At 33.6% G+C, this 25,112-nt stretch overlaps 1 protein-coding gene across 1 annotated transcript in view; it reads right to left on the bottom strand.

The window, feature by feature from the left end:
* Positions 1 to 25,112, bottom strand: part of KCNJ3 (potassium voltage-gated channel subfamily J member 3) — a 143,967-nt gene that overhangs the window by 54,909 nt on the left and 63,946 nt on the right. The window lies entirely within an intron of this gene.

Below are 25,112 nucleotides of genomic sequence, written 5' to 3'. Positions count from 1 at the left end.
TATGCTACATAAATAAGTGTGATTGTGGTTAGGAGAGCTAGTAGCTGGACAATTTACAGTGAAACAACTGAATAAACTAGTAAGTTAACCTTTTAAGCCCCAGGGATTCTGACAGAAGGCACAGGACTCCTGGCTCAAAAAAGCACTGATTCCCTAATCCCCAAATCTCACAGGGCCACACAGAGATAGATGGAACATAAACGTGCCATGAGTGTCACCAAAGAGAAGCTCTGAAGTTAGGAAATCTCCTCTGAAGTTAGGAAATTTACAGCAAGCAGCAAGCGATTCTCTATTCTGCCCATCGGGCACCAAGTATAGCTTAGGACTACATGATGTACTCCTGGGATTCATTGCCACTGCTTGCTGCATATACAATCCTGAGAAGGAGCACAAGGGCATAGTCAGTACCTTGCAATTTAGGCACACCCAGGAACACAGTAGAAGCACAAAAAGACCGTGGTAGACTGCCTTCCAGTAGATCTGAAAATTCTTTTGTGTGCTCCCAAGGTTGGGAAGTCAGCTACTCAGAACTATAAAAGCAGTTAAAAGACAAACCACTACTTCCACATTGCCTCCAAAAGAGGTCACATGAGGACAGTAATCCTCGTTTGCTTTGTGACTAATAGAACCTCAGGGCCTAATATAAAATCTGACCCATAGCAAGATGCTTTATGTATTTTCCTGAATGAATAAATGAATTTTGTTTGCTAATGCACTTATCACATTCTACTGGTAACTCTGCTGCTTAACTGCTTGTATCTTGTGTATTTCATGTTTAATTCTCAGTCTTGGTTGTATTAAAATTTGGCTTATTCCAATACATTAATACAACAGGATTCTAGTCTCTGCTTTGGTGCTTTGGTTCCCAATCCCTTGATTTAGCTCTCTTATCATTTATCCACTTCAGAGCTTTTGTACAACCAGCCTATTTCTGCTGACCGCAGTCCTGCAATCTTACCTCCCATATTACCAGTTCTGACAATCTACCATATTGGAGAAAAGAACAGATTTTTAAGTCAGAGTGTCAAGTTTCAAAACGGCCTAGCTACACACTAGTTATATGAACTCAGACAGGTTTTGTAGCCTCTCTTGACCCACCATTTCTCAAATTGCAATAATAACAGAATCCACTCCACAAAGATGAAATGAAGCAAGCACCTGTAACCAATTTGCAGAACAGAATGGACTCAGGAGGCTTCAACAAAAAATAAGAAGCTTTACTTAACATTTTAACACTAGATCCTTCTGCAATTAACTTTGAAGTCCCCTTCGTCCTCTTCCCTGGATCCAATTTTGACTATACTCTTTAGCTTTTCAATCACCTCCAGAAATTATTTAATAAGCAGTTCTTACATATTTATTAGCTACTAAAACTTTAATCTTAACCAATGAAAATTTTGGTAATTTCCTAGCTTGGACATAAATAACAAATCTAACTTGCTAAAACTGGGATGGGGCTTTTCTCTTTTTCCGGCATTCTTCATTGCGTCAGCTTCTGCATCCCCATGTTGATGGAAGGAGGAAATGTTTTATTAAACTAAGATTGTTTCCAGATACTGGTGGTATCTTGGAATTGTTTTCTGAGTTATTCAAAGATCACCATCTCCCTTTGTTGGGGTCGCCCCACTATCCCATTCCCTGTTAAAAGTAGCAAAACTTTTCCAAAAGACCTCGGGATTCTCTCTCAGCTCCCACCCAATATTCCACACACCTTCTTTCTGCTAGTATCATTATACCCACTGACGACACCTGGCTTGAAAATAGAGGCCTTTTAAGTGGGATATAATAAAAAAAATCCCCAAATCTTAGTCATCAAAAAAATAAAAAATAAAAAAGGAAATACTCTTATATTTTATGATAACCTACACTTTAAAGCATGTTTAAATTTTTTTTCTTTTTAGGGAGAAACTTCATTAAAGCCTTTAACCTTACCATAAAATTGCAAAAGAAATTAGAGAAAAGCAACATAGCTAAGCATTAGTGTATCCATCATCCACTAGATAGAATGGTGTTGTTTATATCTCTAGGCACTTTTGAATAATCCAGCTGACATTTACATCTCTTCTATTAATTATCCTGAGGGTACAACACATAAGAGTTTTCAAAAGAAAGCACCTTCACTTCCCAAGCTCCCATTGCTGTTCTAGTTCCTAATAAAGTCTTGCCTAAAATAAATTTACACAATTCAGGTTCCTAAATAAATATTCTTAGCATTTTCTTTATATAGAGTCCCATGATACTCCAACAAATAGAGTAAAGTTAAAGAGTTAGTGGGTTTAATTTCCCCTGTGGCCACTGTCTTCTTTAAGTTTAACCTGATTACTAATAGGGTACTTGGTAACTCTTGGGCTTATTGGTTTAAAAGAACTCTAATACTCACAGTACTAATTGCACTTTTTCTCCTTCCAATATTATGCAGCTAATAAAGATATCAGCTGCAAAATCCCTATGCCTGTCAACAAATTAATAAAAGTTATGGAACCAGCGTAACACAGTATAAGCTATCCCAACAAATCTTAGCACTGACACCAACAAATTCTCACTCACGTTTTGAAGGTTTCTCAAAATTTAAAACTGAAATTCGGAGTGAGAGAATAAACCTCTGTCAATCAAAGAAAGGTAATGTAGGTTTTTATTTGTTTGTTTGTTTTTGGAACTCTTACAGTCACATCGAGGCAAATTTTGGGTATTCTTCACAATATCCTCCTTTTCTTCATGCAGTACAGAGTATACCTTCTTAAATATTATTATCCTTTCAAATATCTTTTACTAATAAATCTTTTACCTGGGTTAAAAAATACCTCAAATTCACAAACTGATATTATTCCATCCATATTAAAAAATATAGAAATAAGAACAGAAGAAAGCACAAATGTACTAAAAATCAACACTTAAAAAATAGGAAGAATATGTAACCATGCGAACACACATCGATGATACATGTTACTAGCAATCTCGAGTTTTTTCATCACTATTTATATAAAAGATTACTTTTTCTGGCAGACAAGCAGTAGTGAGTACCAAAAAAATATAAGAAAATGATAAAACTTCCATTTAGACACAGTAAAACTATCTGGTAAGTTGTTTCTTCTGCTAAATGGGAAAATACTACCATTTTTCTCGATTATAGCAGCATAGCACCAGAATAGCTGCGAATTTTGATAAATTATAATATTATTTACATTGAATGCAAAAGGACTAAACTCTCCAATTATATATATAATAATCATATATTCATATATATATATAATTAATCAGTAAATAATTTTGATCCATGATATGTGTGTTTCTTCTCACTCTCTGATGACCTCCTTTTCTGTATCTTAAACATTATGTCTTTCAATGCTCTGTTCAAGCATTTTTCCTCATCTCTCAGTTTTCACACATGTAATGGCAATATCAGCCATTCCATTTCTTAATTTTCCAAACTGAATAAATGAGTATGGATGAATGTTTGTGTGTCCGTCTTCCTGAACATTCTCTCCCAATAAGGAATTTTTCATGAATTTACATAAGTACATCTTAGATTTTAGTACAAGGGATGGTAAAATAATCATCATAAAAAAGGACTGAACCTCATTTAGTTGGAAAGTCCCAGGGAATGATATGTGGAATATTTGGGATAATTACCAAAGGATGTTTATGTTTTCACAAAGGTAAAATATAGAAAAAATTCCATTCCAATTAGAAGAAAAATCATGAAAATAACATTTGAATGTAAAAGTACACAATTGTGGTAGAATTTTGGATAAGGAATGCCAACATAGTTGTACCTACATACACCTATAAATTTCCTTTAGATTTCTCTGTGCTCATTTTTTTTGTTTGTTTATTTGTAAGCAGAGTTAGATTGTCATATGCTTAAAATAATTGATTACAATTTTTTTGCAAGCTTCATGGCAACTTCAAAAAAAAAATCTCTACAACAGATACACCAAAAACAAAAAGGAAGAAATTAAAACATACAACCAATAATACTTTTAACAAGGAAGACAGGAAGAAACGAAGGAAAAAGAGAAGACCACAAAACCACCAGAAATCAAATAACAGCATAGCACAAGTAAGTTCTTACCTGTCAATAATAACATTAAATGTAAATAGACTATGTTCTCCAATCAAAAGACATACGGTGGATGAATCGATTAAATAAAAACTCAATTAGATGTTGTCTACAAGAAACGCATTTCACCTACAAAGACACATATAATTATATTTTTGTACCCATTAACAATCCCCACTTTATCCCTTCTTCTTCACTACCATTCCCACTTTATAATAACCATCATTCTAATCCTTACTTCCATGAGATTGATTATTTAATATTTAGTTCCAATAGATGGGTGAGATCATGTGAGATTCATCTTTCTGTGCTTGGCTTATCTCACTTAACATAATGTTCTCAAGTAGCATCCATGTTGTTGTAAATGGTAAGATTTCATTCATTGTTATGACTATAAAATATTTTATTGTGTACACGTACCACAATTGCTTTGTCCATTCATCCATTTATGGACACTTGGCTGATTACAAGTTTTGCCTAGTGTGAACAGTATCACAATAAACATGGAAATGCAGATATCTTTCTGATATACTGATTTTCCTTCTTTTGGATAAATACCCAGAGCAGTGTGTAATTTCTGGGTCATATGGTAGTACTATTTTAGGTTATTTGAAGAAACTTCATACCATTCTCTGTGGTGGCTGCATTAGTTTACATTCCCACTAGTAGTCTACAAGGGTTTTCCTTTCTTCACATCCTCACCAGCATTTGTTCCCTTTTTATAATAGACATTTTAACCAAGATATAATGGTAACTTATTGTAGTTTTTTTTTTTTTTGCAGTTTTTGGCAGAGGCTGGGTTTTAACCCGCCACCTCCAGTATATGAGGCCAGCACCTTACTCCTTTGAGCCACAGGCACCGCCCAATGTTGAGTTTTTCTTTCATATACTTGTTGACCATTTGTATTTCCTCTTTTGAGAAAGTCTATTGAGTTGTTTTGCCCATTTTAAAAATCAAATTATTTGTTTTTTTTCTATTAAGTCCTTAGAGCTCCTTTTTTTCCATTTAATAATTCCCTGTCAAATGGAATCCTGTGTGTTGTCTCTTCACTTTGTTGATTGTTTTCTCTGCTGTGCAGCTTTTTGTCTTGATGAGATGCCATCTGTCCAATTGTGCTCTGATTGCTTGTGATTTGGGGTTAAGTCCTTGCCCAGGCTCATGTCCTGAAGCATTTCCTTAATTTTTTTTAAGTGGTTTCTTAGCTTCAGGTCTGAGAATAAAGTCTTTTTTAATCCAGGAAGATGGTCCTCACAAGAAATGTAACCTCTCAACATCCTGATCTTAGACTAGGAGCCTCCAGAACTCTGAGAAATAAATTTCTGTTATCTAAGATATCCAGTCTGTGGGATATTTTTATCCCAGCCCAACAAACGAACACAATGACATCACTGAAAATGTTTGCTATTAATATGAAATTACATATTTTATTTATATATTCTCTATGAGACAACAGTTTATAGCACCAACATTTGGAGTAATATTTTATTTACCTAATGTTTCCATGTCTCATCTACTCTTTAGCACATTCAGTAAAGCCACTTCTCTTCCTCCTCCTCTTCACCACCACCATCACAACAAAATAGTTTTATGAGCATGCATAATGTTGCCGTTAATATTCTAAATGCTTTCCATATTAAATCAATTACTCCCCACAATGATTCTATAAGATAAGTACTACAAATTTCCTCACTTTACCAATTTGAAAACAGACACAGAAAAGGTAATAAACTTGGCCAAAGTCACAGAGCTAGGATGCAAATACAATTGGAATGGTTTAACCCCAAGAGCTTTTTTTAACCATTACATTATAAAATTTCCAAAATATTACTTTGTTTTTTAGAAGTTATACTTTCTTTAATGTTCGCCCAGTTACCCTCCTTTGATAATGTAAGTCTTTGCTATAAAGGTTATGTTCAATTTCCACTCTGAGATCTTCTTGGCTCAGCTGATAAGCTAAATCTAAATTTTGTACAATGTTACAGTGTTCATAAATAATATTTCTGTGATAACTAAGAAATTGTAAATATTAACATTGATTGAAAATCCTACAGAAAGCATTATCAACTGGCGGACCAAATTTACCCTTATATTTTTTTGATTGAAGTGATATCTTTTGATATGAGGAGCTTATTACAAACTTTAAATTTTATCACCCAGCAAGAAGATTTAAAAAACTGGACTTTATTTAAAAGTTATAAAATAATAAGAGTACCATACTCTTCTATCTCTTTTTATCAATCCATGCAATATTATTTTATTATATGTGTAAGAAATTGCTTCTTTCATCTGATCCAGTCAACAATATTAGAAATTTAAATGCATTGTAAAATTTCAGGATGTATAGAATTTTAACTAGGAAATTTAAAATGAAACAGAATAATGGAAATAGTTATCACTGAATTTTCTATATAGAGAAAAAGTATAATACTTTTTAGTTAAGGAGACAGAGTACAAAGTTATCTGGGTTGAAATCTAACTCTAGCACTTAGGAAGCTGGACAAGGTATTTAGTCCTTTGTGCCTCAGTTTCTTTTCTCTTAGAATGCCTACCTCACAGAATTTTTATGAAGATTTAACAAATTAATAGTTATAAGAAACTTAAAATGTGATCTGGACATACTATCTTCTATAGACACCTAAGTATTCTAATTTTGTGGTGAATACAGGTTAGTAGCGGAACAAACATATGTTCAGGAGTCTTTCTTTCACTATATCATGTGATAACATATTCCTATGGTTCTTCTCTGTCTCCTAAAGAATAAAATAAATAATCCAGGAAACAAAAAACAGATCTGCAAATATCACTAAAGCTCTTTAAAAAAAACCAAAATTATGTTAAAAGCACTGAGATGTAGATTAAAATCATTTAATAGCCTTGACTGTTCTAACACTATCAAAATCCAAGCCACTTTTTGCTGTTCCTTGGTCTCTTCTGGGTATATCTTCACTAAAAGTACTGAAAGTTCTTTTTTACAATTTAAATGCAAAAGGAAATACGAAGTAATTTGATTTCAACGCCTATTCCCTTTCTGTATCTTAACGCAACCTGGTCAACTAAAACAATCAATAAATTAGTCATGGAATTCTGTTTTGATGACCTGAGTAGAACACTGTGAGGTAACCATGTCTGCCAAGATGGGGTTATGAGAGAACACTCTATTAGTCTTATGCATGGGACCAGAAGGCAGTTGAGGCACAGATTTATTGGTAGATATTCTGTCATATCATTTGCCTTTGTTTTGGACTTACAAAATGTATGTTAGATGTGTATGTATGTGTATTGTAAGAATATGAATATGTATGGTATTATTGTGATATAATAACAGTTTCATAATAGTTTAAAATGTATGCTTCCACTATTTCAGTAGCAAGTTTTAGTAAATAATTTATCACCTATTACGGGCCAGTCACTGTTCTGACTACTTCAAATGTATTTTGTAACTATATGTGTAATTAACTCATTTAACCTTTTCTGATCTCTATGAAATAGGTACTGCTATTATGCCCATTTTGCACATTAACAAAACAAACAAACTGATATATAGAAAAGATGAGGGACTTTCCCAGAATTACATGTTTAGCAAGCAGCAGCACCAAGTTTAACTACATGTTATGGCTCCATTATTCTTCCTCTCAAGTATGGCAAGCATTGAATTCTGCTGTCCTTTCTGCAATGAAAATGCCCATTACTTAAGGTTTCCAAAGGGTGCTCAGAGCTGATTCTTGCATGTGTACTTTTGTTTCATTGTGTGTTGCTTCTTTTTTTCTTTCCAATATTGTTGTCTTCTTTAAGCCAGATACTAACGTTCAAAGGTAAGCCTTTCTTGGGAAGGTTATGGATGGTAACTTCATAGTCACATGTCACTTGCCATCTTCTTTTAAGTAACTGAGCACAAGATGGGATGGCAGGGAAAAGTTTAGGGGTAAGGCTCATTCATTTTTCATGGGTAGACTTATTTGTTATTGTGGATATAGCAAGAACTTAGTAGTTTAAAACAATTACTTTACAGTTCTGAAAATCCAGAGTCCAAAATTCATCTCACTGGGCTAAAATCAAGGCATTGGCTGGCCTCCATTTCTTTTTGAGGCTCCTAGTGGAGAACCTATTTATTCCCTTGTCTTTCCACCTTCTCAAGACTGTCTTCATCTCTTCATTCATGGCCTCTTTCTATCTTGAAAACCAGCAGTGGCTTTTTCTCACATCTCATCTCTCGGTCATTGACTAGTTTGCCTTTCTCTTCCACATTTAAGGATCGCCTGTGACTGCAGTGAAACATCACTACCTTCCAAGCTTGTGCAGCATAATCTCCCTAGTTTATAGCCATCTAATTAACAACTTTAATTCCTTCTGCTACCTTAATTCCCTTTCTCCTTGAAATGTGATATACTCAAAGTTTCTGAATACAGTATGTGAACCTCTTTGGGGAGCCATTATCCTGCCTCACCTAAGAGACCATTGTTTCTTTGCCTTCAGAAATTATTTATATCAACTCTTTTGTTTAATAAATAGGAATCCCAGAGGGATACTTTCTAAATGCACATGTACACATACATATCTTTAAGAGATTAACATCTCCTCTAACCGCAACAAGGGAAGACGGTGGAGAACATTCCCAGTCTCAGGTATAATTTCACAGGAGGATAATTGCTTTCAGCTTAGTCATATCCGTATATTTTATGATAATGAAATAATTAATGATAATAACTAAATAAAAATGATCTCAGTTTCTAAAGCTATTGCATTGTTTATATGGTGCTTAGTTGTCTTAAGGGAAATCTATCTCTATCTAACTCCATGATGAATCCCATTATAATGTAATAGACTAAGATTCTGAAAGGAAATTAATGTTTTCAATCACTGGGAACAACACTCTCTGATTGATTCTACAGAAAATACTTCCTGTTCTAGGGATTTTAGTCTACTAGACAAAAATTAACAAATGGAAATCTGTCATTCTATTCTTGAAGCAGTGGAAAGGACAACTTGATCTGTTGTTTTTCTTGGTCTTTAAATATCTCAGTTCACCACAGTAATCCTGGTAAAAGTGTACTATGTGTTATCAGAAGCTATCACTGCCCATTAATGCTCTGTTTTAATAAAAGAACAAGAAAAGATGAAGGTTATTCCTTCATAATTCTTTATGAAGAATTAAATGAGAATAAATTAATGACCAAACTAGAAACCAAACTTGCCATTACTTCACATGGCAAGAACCAGAGATTATAGACATGATGGTTCATTGAGTAAATTTTTGCTTATTTTTAATTAAAGCTCCATATATATCCCCATGTTTTACTTTCTCATGGTTACATAAAGCCAATCTCCTTCTTTTCACCTTTATATTGCAAACAAAGTCTGTAAATTAAGTTAGGACAACTGACTTAGATTACCTAAAGTTGAAAAATTCAGCAAATTTATGCAAAAAAAAATTTTAATACTTTGAAAAAGCACCAAAATTCCTTGAAAAAGGAATACATTTCAAAAGACAAAAAATAAGCTAGAACACTCCCAATATTTAAACAGGTTATACCACACGCTGGATTTCAGGAAGGAGCTGTTACCGATAGAACTAATCATGTCACCACTTCCTACAGCGTACATCATGCAGAGCTAGAAAAAAGTATCAATTCACTGACGGAAAATGAAGAGGGGTGGGGCGGGGGAGTGAAGTAGAAAGTGAAGATAAACAGAACCTGTCAAAGTGACAGGAAAGAAGATAAGTTATGAACTTCCTAGGACTGTTGATGGTTGTATGGTTTGCACTGGGTCAGTAATTGTTGACAGCAGGCAAAGTCAACATGGCTAACTCATGAAATGTATATATGTTCAATAGAAAAAGGAAAATTTAAAAGAACATTTGCAGGCTCATTTGTATGTGCTGGCTCATGTCTGTAATTCCAGCACTCTGAGATGATGAGGAGGGCAGATCACTTGAGCGCATGAGTTTGAGACCAGCCTGAGCAAGAGCAAGACCCCATCTCTAAAAATAGCCAGGTGATGTGGCTGGCACCTGTAGTCCCAGTTACACCAGAAGCTGAGGAAAGAGAATCACTTGAGCCTAAGAGTGAGGTTTCTGTGAGCTGTGACACCACAGCACTCTACCAAGGGTGACAAAGTGAGACTTTCTCAAAAAAAAAAAAAAAAAGAACAGTTGCTTACGTTTGAGACACACACACAAACACCCCACCACCATATATAATATGTAGGATATATATATACACAACATATTCACAAAGTCAGCAGATAGGGATGTAGGCACAGGAAAATAAAAAGGCTTAGTGAACTCTAATCCACACATTCTCAATGAAAATGCTTTGAAAAGACCCTAGTTACACAAAACATTTTCATATATGTGCATTATGTATGATGAGATATTTGAAGGCTGGCTATACTATTTTGATCTATCAGACAAATTTATCTGAATCTTTCCAATTTGAGGACTCTGTGTGCAAACTGGTTGAAGCAATTTCCGAAAAAATTAGCAAAAGATTTCTTTGGAACATTTAAAAACAGAAAAACTGGTATGTGTGATATCATTTCAAAACAACATTAGAACATAACTCCACTCTTCTTAAATACTTTTTTGTAAATATGGAAGCTTGTTTTTCCTATTTATTGGCAATGCTAAGAAACATAAAAATACAAGATCAAAAATAATAAAATTTCAATCATGGAAAACACTGCTAAATGTCTACTACTGTGATTATCATCTTTTACCTACAGTAATTTTTTAACTGAGATTGTAGTTAGCTATCTTTTCTTCAGCAAAACTAGGGCATTCATTCAATAGAATCATGTTTTTGATGTACTTATATGTCCTTACTAAATCATATTCTAGAGGTCCAGTCATGTAATTGCAAGAATGATTTCAATATATATGTGACAAATTCAAGAATGGAAAAGATCTTTTTTACTGAATAGTGTGGTTGGAAAATCACCACGAAATGGTTGATATCTTTAGTTTTAAATCCACTACATTTAATTAAAGGATTTGCAAATGGATTCATTATATATAGCTGTATCTATATATAGATGCGTATATATATATATATACATCAATATAGTCTGTGCACACATATGCCTCTGTCATGACCAATAATGATCAAGTCTTCTCTTTCCTCAGTTATTCTCCAAACTCTTAGCAGATAGCGTGAGAAGGGAACTGTGGGAGAGGGGGATAACAGAGGCAATTCTCCTCCCGAATTCCTTTTAAAAATACTAACAGTATGAAAAATACAGATCCTATTTGTATTACAAAATCAAACACAAAAAAAGAAAGTTCAGTATTTGGTGAGACATTTTTGTTTGACTCATAAAAATGTTTACCTAAACTTCCATTCTGTCTGCCAATATTATTGTCCTAATATTTTTTCCCTGTCTGAACATTGCTATGATCTAAGGTCTGATTTTTCAATACATTATGCAGTTACTTGGTGCCCACATGTTTTACTAGAGAAGTTCTATCAACTTTTAAAAGACATAATCCTGGATTCCCTTGATCCAGAAATGAATGCTGTGGTACACAGTGATGTTTAAAAAATGAAAGTGTATTCCAAATTCAATTAAAATATTTAATGACATGATATTCTTTGATTCCTTTTTATGTTCACTTATCTCAAAAAAAAGTGCTATAAACCCATTTTTTCACAGCCTGTGACAATTAGAAGAAGACAAAATTAAGAAATGTATATATTAAGGAAATGTCCAGCAGAAAAATATAGATGCCCAGCATCACTAGAATACAGGCATAACATGGATGAGCAGCTTGGCAAAAACTTCTCTGCAAATTAATGACTCGTAAGTAGCTAAATAAATCAACCAAATAGCTCCAAAATGATTTTTTTAATTTTACCCAACTAAAAAGATGGGGGAATTACAATTTTCTGTGACTATCACTAAATACTATGAAGAAGGCAATTATTGTGTTATTTAAGAAAGAAAAGTTAGTAAAAATAATTTAGTAGGACATGTTCAAAAGAGATAGGGGGATAGCTACAAGGTTTATTTATCTGAATTTTAAACAGAAAGTACCAAGTTAATATTACTATAAATGTTTAAAAATAGTGGCATCTTAACAACTTAATCATAATTTTTTAAAAGAAAACATTTCAGTTGCCTTTTCTACTTTTCTAAGATCTTCAGAAGTTTATTTTTTTCCAAGTATTGAGAATTGCTTCCACACAGTATTTAAATAAACCTTATAGTGTAGTTGATGTGTTGGTTTCCATAACTGCAAATTATAGTTTTCCCACCTGATATAACCATTTTATAAAATATTTTTGTCCTTTTATAACCTCAGTTAGTCTTTGAAGCAAAGGAAAGGCTATCAATATTTTCCCATATTGATTAATTTAAATAATTAAATCCTAATATAAGCCAAAGATGTTACAAGAAACTACATCACTCATGTTTAACTATAAAAGATTAAGGCAATTAACTTTCTTTGAATATTTTCTGATGTATAATTAAAAAGTTAATGCATGTAAATATTTTATATAATATGTTGAATTTAGCTATCTCACGTTAAATTACTACATTAAAATACAGAAGTGAGGCAAATGATCAAGAGGCAAATAGCACAGCCTTCTTTATCCAAACACTGTAAAACCCATCTCAGAGGGAAAAAAATGAAGCAGAGTTTCACAGGCAGAGAAATTAGCTTCTATCTGAGGGAACTATAGTTTTACTCTATAAAATTCCCTTTAAAGCATTTGTCCTGGACCAGTGAGTTATTTCATTTGAGAATTTGTGCCACTTCAAAAATCATGTACTAGAAATAAATAGTGATTGCTATATGGTAGTAGGTTTACTTGGAATTGATTAAAATATTAATATATTCCCAACTAAACTGGGGGAGATTTTTCAACTATTTTGAATTATTATAGGTACATAATAGTTATGTAAGGCGAACATGATAACCACTACACTACAGAAACAATAGTTGTGTATCTTTACAGGACAGGTGATATCTCAATACAGGCAAATTTCTAAAACAATAAAATAGAAGATCAATAGCCATTTTTGGTCAACTTAAGATTTCCCATTTGATGACCTTTGCATTCTTTGAGATGCTATATATGGAGATACGAACTTTGAGAAAAGGACATTATTTGGGTATAACATCAGGTAATTGAGGATCAGTGGTATTCATAGCTGTGTAGTGAGATAAAAGTAGCTGAAGACTAATAAATTTGTATCCAAAAAATCATTCTCTGAAAAAAGTATTAAAGAAATCCTCATAATCACTGCACAAATGTTTTTAGTAGATATAATTTACATATTACAACTTGCTTCAAGTGTGAATATTAGACAGTAAATCAATTTAATAACCCTTCAAAACTTCTGAAAATGTATAAATAAAAAATGTGCAACCTAAAATAAGGATAGTCCTGAATTATTAAAAGATCATTAAAATGCAGAATACTAGTGATATCAAAGTCAGAATAAAAAGGCATTAACGGAAACACTACTTCATATGATTTCAGCTTAATGGGTCTTGGCGTGGGTGGGAAAAGTGAATCTAGCAGCATATGGAACCTGAACAAAACCAAAAAGTATCTCAAAGCAAAAGTTTGTCTCAGAATCATGAAATCTCCCCCTAAGCACTGGGCACCTAATATACTAATGCTACCTTTATTCTACCCCCATTCCTAATTTCAGAATCCCACTTAATCTATCATCTGACAAAATAGCCCATGTTCCAGAAATATGCTGTACTTAACCCCAGCACAGACACTCACATATACTCACACACATACCCACACTTTGATCCTGATCTCAGCAGGTAATAAAAAATAAAAATAAAGCAATCCCATAATATGATGCTTAGAGGAAATACAGTGAATCATTCAAAGAGGGGGTTTACATATTAAAAGCAAAGACTTGAATAATTAAAATAATGAAAGTGTAATGAACTTCATATTAATTAAAGTTAATTTCAATAGTAAGAACTGTACTTCCTCTGATTCAGTGTGGTAACTTTTCATCCAGGGTCTCTTTTTATATTCCTTGCTTACTAATTTAACCTCAGTCTATTCAGGGAACTTGCCATCACATTTCTTAAAGGCTCATGGGTTATATACATCACACAGCACTAAATATTTTGACAACTTTTCCAGAAGGTAAATTTAAAATTAGAAATACCATTTTAATCCAAAATTGAGCCAATACAATTACTTTTGAGGAAAACTTCCTCACGCTTGGTTAACTGCATGCACAGTTTTATTAAAGCTTTCTTTAATTTCTTGATTTTTTTTTAGACACTAAGATGAGTAAAGCCATGAAAAGATTGCTACTGCCCTCTCTGATCTGGCTTATAAGAAATCTCCTCGGAAAACAGAAGTTTAAGGATAGTAATTCAGAGTAATTCTCATCCTTCAGCTTGCTCTCATTTTCTCAGTTAATGTCTAAACTCAATCAGATATTTTAAGCATTCTTTAATTTGCTAAAGTACATGTTATTTCTCACCAATTTGAAAGAAAGTAGCAAGGAACGTAGTAGATTAATAAGACCATACAGCATTGTACCATCAAAAATCATATTTCAAGAAGAAAATGAATAAAGTTGATTTCATATTTCTTGTGTTTCAACCATTCCAAATTCCATGATGAAATTTTAATGCCCATGAATTGCATGTTAGAATTTCCATATGTTTGAGTGGTATGCAACACGTTTTAAAAACATCCTGAGACAGGAAACAAACCTTAGCAGTGGGCATTCTCAGCTTTTATCTCTCTTTTCTCTCTTTTCCTTAATGTACTATTCCATGGAGCAAATAAGTGTAAGGAGATGGGGATGGGGGAATGAGATCGATCTATGGAGGACAATATGCAGTATATAAAATGCAAAAATGCCTTAATTCTTTGCAAAACAATTAGAAAAATATCAATATTTAGATTTTTTTCTACAAATTCAAATTTTCATTACACATCTTTTATTTCTGTCTTTGTATCTGTTTCCAGCAATCATGAGACTGAATATCTACAACCCCATGTGGCTTCTCTGATGAGTATAATTCCAAACATAGGCAAGAATTCAAACTAGCTTATTATTCTGATACTTAGGAACAAGTCCCTTTTTCTGAAAAGCCACTATTATGAGTTCCCAGGTCTCTATTTAGTAACTTGAGTAATGGTACCTTGCTAGGACACATGTCAGTTCCTCCCCTAAGGCTTGAAGGAGTCCAACCCATGACCCCAATCTAAGGTAAGGTCCGACCATCTCTCAACAACATAATCTAGTTCCTGTAGTCTACTTGCCTCTTGATCAGTGTTGAACTATTCCTTTTCTACTGGATGCTCAAAATATCCAGTAGAAAACACGCCAGATACCCACAGTAATAAGACACAACTTCTTGATACTTTGTCCCTTGTATAAAGAGTTCTGCCTTTTGGAAAACACCATCTCTTAACTCCTCCTTGACTCTTCTCTGTTTTACCCACTAACCTTTACCCATTCAACTGTCATATTCTAGTAGCTCCAGACTTGCCTCTACATTCCCACCGAATGTAATCAAGACAGTTTTTCACAGTACCTCTCCATGTTATAAAGCAATTCTATAATATTTTCATTTAGAATTTTCATGCCTTCATCTTTTACATTTAAATATTTGATATATTTGTAATTTGTCTTATGTATGTCATGGAGGTATGCATCCAAATTTATTTTCTTTTTCAGGTGACTGTTCACATATCTCAACACAATTTATTGAAAAGCCCTGTTTGACATGGGATACAAATAACTGTGAAAAATTATTTTATTGAGGCTGTTTGTGAAAGGAAATTTAATATTTTTCCTATCACAGGTGTGTCACATAAATCAAGTTCTTTCAGCACCTTCAAACTATGGTTTCAGCATTTTGCTCCTGAGGAGTTGTCATCCATCTAGGGAAGGAATAACAGAACTGCTTCTGGCAAATGAAAATTACAGAATCTTTCTGGATTCTTAGGATTCCTTACCTACTCCTAATTCAGTATCCCCCAATACTCCAAAACAACAATAAAAGTTTTTAAATTATTCTAAAGTTAGTATTTGAAATAATTATATATTACTGTCGTATTTAAGCAATGATTTTAAAAATAGCAGTGGAATGAACAAAACACACTAAAGGCAACTTATTTAAATCAGAAAATAATTTAACTAGCAACAGCATGAAATGATCAAGATACTATATAATAATATATCTTTAAGACGTTACATTCAAGGGAAAAAGAGAAAAAGAAAAAAAAATCCTATTTCTGATCTCGTTCAAGCTGCCAAATATATTGCTCCCAGTTTCCAAGAGCTGTGCTGGAACAGAATTTAGGGCCATGAAGATTTCTGCCAACATGAATTCTACTCATCATTCCAAGAAGCTGCAGTGATACAAATTCTTAACAAATTAGTTTGATGCACAATATCTGGAATTTCAAAGAGGATAGTTCAAAGGCTGCATGCAAAGATGTGTGCTAAGTAGAAGGTATGAGGAAACAAAAATCAAGCTCACCATTGTTTATGTTAAAACATAAAAAATATGTTTAAAACTAAGAATTGTGAATAGTTGAATTACTTTTCAATGACATACTTGTCCCCTCAGTAAAAGTGTGCAACTCACACCGAAATTTAATATATATTGTTGTAATGCTTCTCCAGAACCAGTGATAAGTCTGAAGATGTAATCATCTTATTTTTAAAAAGTCTTTTAAAAGGCCTGATTTTTAATTTCTGAATTGACTGCAATACATACGGTCAGACTGTTAAAATACATTACTACTTACATAAGAAACTGTAAAATAGCATCTACAAAAAGACAGTGTTTAGAATGAAAATAGTTAAACTGGCTAATGCACAGATCCCAAACTTTCCACTTTTGTCAACCCCTTACTGCCCTAGTTATTTTTTCATTATGCTCCTTAGGCAAAAGACATACTATTAATATTTGTTCTATTCATTAAGTAGTTAAATTCAAACAATCTACTAATTACGTTCTTAACAACCCAATACTCACTTTAAAAAGTAGTACACATACCCTGAAAGAGAAATAACACTTTATCTTACCCTTAACTAACCACAATTACTCTCTAATAGCATGTGTGCACTTGTTTACCACCACTCTATTTCTGAAATCCTGGAATCAGGATTCCCCCTCATTTTCTTTTTCCCATTGATTTTTCTTCAGATAACTGTTTTTTAGCATAGCAACTATCAAAAGCCTGACTTGCAAAGATGTGACATCATCAACAGTAGTGAAATGTGCTCTAATGTTGAGACGGTGAATAAACTTGAGGTTTATGACAAATGTTACTGTGTTTCCCTTGAAATTTAAAATATCCCACGGGATTTTATGAGTTCACTGGAGCATCTTGGCTCAGAGGAAATTATTGGGCTAAAGATTAATATAATAACCATCACAAAAGTCAGTGTCAGGAATTCAGTGATGGCAAAGGTTCACTATTTTCAAAAATATTGCCTCCAGGCAGTAGGAAATATACAGAATGACAATAAAAGATCATTAAGTTCACAAATGCATACTGAACACCATCTTATGAAAGGTCATATTGAAGCCAAGAGGAACACAGTAGGGAATCGGGCAGAAAAAGTTCTTTTCTTCTTAGATTCCACATTCTGGCAGGAGAAATTAATGTAAAACACACACACACATATAAATATATATGTGCATACATATATTCATTCTGCAATTGTATTGGTTCCATGAAGGACACTGACAGACTAATAGGCTAGATTGCCTTGAGAATGAATAGAGGAGATGGAAATGAGTTATTTTAGGACATAAGAGAAGTTTTCCTTAACAAGGGAATAATATTTGCAGTAAGTTCTAAAGAAGAGATTCTCAATTGAGGATGAGTTTGTCCCAAACAGGACCTTTGAAAAAGTTATGTTGGTTGCCATAAATGGAGTAGAGCACATACTACAGTCAATATAGCGGATAGAGGCCAGGGATTATACCAAACACCCACAATGCATAGCTCAGCCATCATATCCTTTTCCTTCCAACACTTATCTGAACCCAAGTGTCAACAGTGCCCAGTTTGAGAAATGCTATTGTATAGCCTTAGAATATGGGAAGGGGGTGGGAGAGGGAGATGATGGGGGTGGATGGGGGGAGAGAGGGTGATTGGTGGGGTCACCTATATGGTTTATCTTACAGGGATACAAGTGAATCTTTCTAAAAGCAGAGTATGAGTGTCTTAACTTAATGACTAAGAGAATGACATGAAGGTTATGTTAACCAGTTTGATGAGAGTATTTCAAAATGTATATGAAAACAGCACACTGTACCCCATGATTGCATTAATGTACATAGTTATGCTATAAGAAATTTAAAAAAATACTACTGTATAGTATGGAAGAATTTAAATAGGCAAGGTGTGTATATGGATATGTGTTTAGGGAAGGGGACATTCCCACCAGAGCAGTCTGTGCAAAGGCTCTGAAATGGTAAGAGGATGGTATATTCTAGGAAGCAAAAGGGGGCTATATAGATGAGGGCTATCATAGACAATTGCAGTAAATCTCAATGTTTACTCAGGAAAGTTACAAGAAAATGCAATAAAAATGGTGATTTTGCCTGAACAATCCTTAGGATAAAAGAGAGAGTCATGGCTATTCTTCTCATTATTCAGGTAAATGTCAGGCTGTATATAATATTTGACTTTTTCTTTTGTTGCAAAATGTGACGCAGCACAGAAGGCGAGTGATGTGTATAAAGGCCAACACAGTCATTACATGACCATGTGCCTACACAGTCATTACACGGCCACGTGGCTACACAGTCATTACACGGCCACGTGGCTACACAGTCATTACACGGCCATGTGCCTGTGCTCACAACTAGGCAGCCATGAAATTTGTAAAGTTGGTCAAGCATAACCCAACTGAACCAAAACACTCAAAAGGAAGAGGAGGGCACTGTATAATCAGAGCTGTTTTCACCTGTTAGCTTTTTTAAATAAATGATTACTTTCATTATTCTAAATAAAATTATTTCTTATAGCCCATAATATAATTGAGGTAGTTCTAGTATATTCCATACTTAAGAATTCAATGATGTGGTAAGCCTGACAATAAACACTGGTGGCACAATTGTGAACAGAGAGAACATCTCATGATTTGAATGATAACTTCGGATAATTCAGGTGGGATACACATACATCAGTTCCATTCTAACCCACTGACCATCCAGAGGTTCTGATAAGCCCATACCCTTAAAAACAACTCCTCCTTATACAAGCAGTTGTATAGTAGACAGAAAGAGAAGAGATGTGATATTCATTAAATATTTAATTTGTATGCACTATGTTGAGAAAAAAATATTTTGGCTTGTTTATATTCAGCCTCTCAAATATCCTCATTAAAAGACAGAGAAAACTAAGGCCATACAAGAAGACAGGATATGCCCAGATCTGGCATCTAGAAGCTGGAAGCTAGAGCCAGCTGGAGTCCGCTTCTCAGAGTCTCCCTGCACGCAACCTTCTACCACACCACACTTCTCTTCAGCAGAAAGGAGACAAAGAACTAGTTTTCCTCTTCTCTGTACCTGATCCTTCTTGTGCTTTCCTGCCCCTTGGTGCATTCTAGCAGTTACTGGGCAGACCCTGAAGGGAGCACTCATTTCCAAAACCTTTTGTTCTTTCTTTCTTAAGATAAGTCTGTTCCACTCTGTGCCCCACTGGTAGATCATCAATGGTGACATAATGTGCTATCACACAGCTTCTAGATCACCAATACTAATGCAAAACAAAGAACTTGCTGAAAAGAATAAGCATCCAAGTTGGGAAGAAGTACTGGTACTTCCAGCAGCCTAGACCTGTGCAGAACCACCCGAAAAGGATGAAAACTCCAGGGCAAGAAGGAAGACAAAGATCCCTTTTGTTTCTTCTTGACACCACCATAGCTTCCATAAGCCTTATTAGATAGCCACAGGCAAGAAACTAGACACATCCTGATAGTTGCAGAAAAAGCAAATTTTAAAAATGCACTCTAACATATTTAATATTTTAATGACATGATAAAGGTCTCATAAAATTGATGATCAGAAATGTGAATCCCAAAATTACCAATATAAATATGCTGGATTGTACATTTTCATTATATTATTTCATTTGTTCTCATAGCAGTTCTTCAAAACATTAGAAGTATTCTCATGTTAACAGATGAAAAAAACTGAGACCTGGAAAAATTAAATTACTAAACTGAGCAGATAATTCATGGTAGAATGGAGATTTCTCTGCTTTTCAGGAGACCACCTGTAGGATACTATTTTTTCCCTTTGGATTCTTCTTGGCCAAAGAGCTTAAAGCTTTCCAGTCCTCTCATTACCAACCACTACAGGCTACTCACAACTTTTTCAAGTAAATATCTAATGTAATACAATGGCCATATTAGAAGGGCTTCACCCAGGTTCGTTATCAATTTATTTCCTCTTTCCAACACTATTGCCCTTTGTGCGGGCCCCAGGGACTGAAGTCCCTTTTACCATATCCTTTTGTGTGTCACTTAGGAGTTTATTTACAGGATCGTATTTGTTATCCCAGAAACCCCTTGAGATAGAAGATAATATACATCCTATTACACAAAAATAGGAAACCAGTTTTCTGTAAAGAGAACTCACTTTTCTGGGAGTACGTTTATAAAGAAGTGATTATCAGTTCTTCAAAGTTCTGGCCCAGAACTTCCTTATTAGAACTGGATACTTCCAGCTGGGCTTACCTCTCCCCTCTCCCAGGATCTGGGTCTACATCATGTATGTAAAACTGAACCTTCTCTAAATGCTTCTACTTATAGATCAACTTCACTGAAACAAAATTTTCAAATGACGAAGTGTATTTTACTATAGTGAATCTGGTCAGAGTCCTACAAAACAACTCAATCGAAGATGTACTGGTTTCCTATTGTTGCTGTAACTAATTGCTACAAACCTAATGGCTTACATCATCACAAATTTATTACCCCACACATTTGAAAATTAGAAATATAATACCAAAGTATATAATTTACCTATATTTTTAAAATAGAACAATAAATATTCATTTTATGCATGGATATGAATATGATGCAAATAAAAAACTATCCATGGTATTGAATTTCCTGAGGGGAAGGGAGAAGTGGAAAGAAAAGGTCGTTAGTGGCTAGTTAGCTAGGTAGATATCTTTCCATAGATATATATATTTCAAAACAGAAAATCAAAAGAAATTTTGAGAATATGAAAAAATATTTTAAAATGTAAACAACTGTTAAATGTGGATAGTAGATACTTTTTACCTTATGTTTGAAATACAATAAATAAAATTTGGTTGAATCAAAATTAATACGAAAAGGCCTGTGGCTATATAGCATGAAGAATCAGTTAAAATGGTAAATATGTCATATTTAGACCTCTAGAACCACATTGATATCAAAAATGCAAAATCCTTTCATTACCTATGAAAGTCATTCTTAGTCTAAACATTAGACTGAAGTATTAGTTCACTTCTACAAAGGAATAAGAATGAACATCAGTGTCCCAATGACAGGAGTTTGTTTCAAAGTTTGATCCAATTTTACATAATCCTGTGCTTTTACACCCATGAGATTTGTTTCGAGTTAGCTACAGACAAGAACATTAAAAATGAACATTTAATCGAAGGATTAGGAGCACCATCTGTTCCTGGGTCAGCAAAAACAAAGAATTTTCATAAACCATTTTATTTCTTTGTTTTTCTGTTGTCAGAAGCCTCTAGAACAAATTTAAGAGTTGAATAAATAGCACAAAAGGCAAACTTAAAATCACTAAGCATAATACCCTGAATAAAAAGAAAAAAAAAAAAGAAAAAGAAAAAAAATCTGTCAAGGTAGATACTTTAAACGCACCCCTTTGCCTAAAACTGGATTCTGACTGGTTAGACTGTATCATAATCCAAGAAAAGCATCAGCATTTGCTTCCTGTCAACAAAAGAGACTTTCTCCCTTAACACATCTCATCTGAAGTCCAAGGTAGCAATTTTTCCAGTGATAGCCACTACTAATATGCAAAATCTATTTGATTAGTCCCAGCTCTTACATTGCAGTTGGTGTTTGGGTGCCTACAGGGTGTCCCAGCTACACAGGAGGCTGAAGTAGGAGGATTGCTTAAGCCCAAGAGTTTGAGATTGCTGTGAGCTGACACCATGGCACTCACCCCAGGGCAACAGAGTAAGAATCTGTCATAAAATAAAGTAAAATAAAATAAAATATAAAATAATAAAATGAAACAAAATTAATACAATATGATAAAATAAAATAAATTTACAAAGAGGGAACATCCAAACCTTTTTTCTCATAAGGGAGAAAAATAAAAATTAAAAAAACTCAAAATACACACATATATAAAGTTGGGAGACATAGCAAGAAATTTAAAGAGGGAAAAGGGGCAAAGTTCTCTCAGGGGAGTGAATACTGTATTTTCAGCTCCACTCCTACTTTTGATACTCCGATGAGGGAACACCACAAACCAGTTGTCTGAGGACTAAAGTTTTCTCTCCCAAATATTCACCTGCCCTCTTACATTGCTCTATTGTTCACAAAGAAAAAATCAGCAACGCTCCTTTGTCTCCCCCCAGAAAAAGAGACATAAAAGGAACATTCTGCAACATCCAAATGTCTCGATTTGTACCCTTGATTTACAATCCTTTTTATCTACTAATGCTAGGATACCTTATTCCACTCTTAAATGTCCATACTGCAGTCAAAATATTTACATAATACTTTGAAATTTGAAAGTACTTTTTAAATTCCTAATTAATTTCTAAAGTCTTATTAAATTATACTTTTGTTTTACCTACTTTACTTGATGGATGCAAGAGCTTACATATACATTCTATATTTTTTTCAAGATTATCTAATTCCCAAGGGTGAATTTCAGTCAAAATCCTCTCACAAAGATCTTGTGCTCTTCCTACATTTCTTGAGAGTGGGAATTCATAAATTTATTTTATCTTCAATACCAAATTAGAATGAAAACAAAGGGCTTTGCTCTTTCTTACCACATAACACTTTTAATTAAGTGGTACTATGAAACTATTACTCAGAGGACCAATTTCATAAAAGTCTATTAAAAAATATATAGATTTCCAGTATTAAAAATATTAATTTATTCCATATTCACTGAATTATTAAATGTGAATCAAAATTATGCTAGAAGATATCTAAGTTCCTAATATAATGTGCTTTTGAAAAATAACAGGTATAAAGTGATTAGCTAGCACCTTGCTCATGGGAGATAATACAGATGACAATTACTACTACTACTGTCATTATTTATATTCATAGGTGAGAGCTAACACCTTTCGGTACTGGTATCAAGTTGTATTACTATGTATACAAAACGAAGACTATAAGAATGAGAAGACTCATCAAATGCCACTGATAAGAAAGCATGTATAACAACAGATAAGAAAGAAACACAAAGGCAGAAAACTGTCTAGGAATCTAGAAACCATAATAGAAAGATGCAGGAGAATGAAATTAAAAAAAAAAAAATCTTTAGTGGTACATTGTGTGGAGGAAAAAAATAGCATATTTAAAATGCAACAGATGTTCTCATGACATCTTCTAGATAGTTACAACTACACTAATTATCCCTAACTTAAAGAAGAAAAAACTCAGAAAAAAAGTTTAATTAATTTACCTGATATCAGAAAATTAAAATGAACCAGAGGTAAATTTAAGTGGCTTACCCCCGCACATTAGCCTTTGGATGGAAAATGTTATCACATATTCTACATTTCTTTTAACTTCGTTTCTAGCAAACTTAAGAAGAAATAAAGAACGTCTAAGTCTACTTACAATTTCAAGGCACAAAGAAAGCAGGTTTATGGAAAAAAATGTGAATGAGAACCTTAGGAAAAATATCTAACTTTGCCCTCATATATTTTATGAACACAAAATGCTGATCATGGTCAGAGACAATCTAGTATACTGCCAAAAAAAAAAAAAAATCAAAACTACTTCTAGTTGAATACTTCCTCTAACCGTGTACATTGACACAATTCTTAACCTCTTCTGTGGCATTTATTCCTTATGCAGAATAATGTTTGCAAACGTATGAAATATCAGGTTAAGTGAAATACTCAAATAATTGGAAATTTATAATACAACTCTAAAAATTCACATAAAAATAATTAAAACACATTCTTCTTAGTACAGCATCACAAGAATGGAAAAGCAAGGATCTAATGTCCTCAATTCTCATATGAAGGCAGTAGATGATCTAATACAAGGTGAGGGGTAGGGGAAGGAGGGAATGGAAAGAGGGAAAGAGGGAGAGGGATGGGGGTCATAGTGTATGTCACACCTCTTGGGGACAGGACATAGTTATAAGAGGGACTTTATCTAACAGATGCAATCAGTGTAACCTAATTCTTTGTACTCTCAGTGAATCCCAAACAATAAAAAAAAAATAAACCCAGGGGAATATTCATGTTTTGAATTTATTGAAAAATCAATAATCAATAATGTAAACATTCATTTCAATAAGCTAAGAAATTATGGCAAATCAACGTTAAGAAAAACTTTAAGAAAGTCAATAGAATGTTAGTAGGAAAAAAGAATAACAAAAATGGCAGAGACAATGGAGAACCTAGAAAAATGCAAATTTATTCTTTGAAAATCTTTAAAAATATTGGAAAACCTCTATCAAGAATAATGGAGAAAAAGAGAGAAAATGCACGTTACCAATTATAGGAATAAAAGGAGAAGTAACTGCGGATCCTGCAGATAATACAAAAATATCACTAACAACTTTATGTCAATAATTTTTACGACTTAGAATAAAAGAGAAATACCTTGGAAACTTAACTGGCCAAAATTAATACTAAAAAAGTAGAAAATCCAAATAGTCCTATATCTGACAAAGAAATTAAATTTGTAGTTAAAAGCTATCACAATAAAATCTCTGGATTCCAATAACCTCACAAGTAAATTCTCTCAATTAATTAAGCCAGAAATAAAATCAATCTTACACAAATTCTTGCAAATTGAGACAAATTTTACCAACTGGTATCACCTCATGACCTCATGATAAATTTGACAAGGACA

This window comes from Otolemur garnettii, unplaced genomic scaffold (genome assembly GCF_000181295.1).
Source record: "Otolemur garnettii isolate 467f Iridium unplaced genomic scaffold, OtoGar3 scaffold00098, whole genome shotgun sequence".
NCBI classification, from domain to species: domain Eukaryota; kingdom Metazoa; phylum Chordata; class Mammalia; order Primates; family Galagidae; genus Otolemur; species Otolemur garnettii.
The sequence above is the reverse complement of the archived record's forward strand: the minus strand, read 5'-3'. Positions and strand labels throughout refer to the sequence as shown.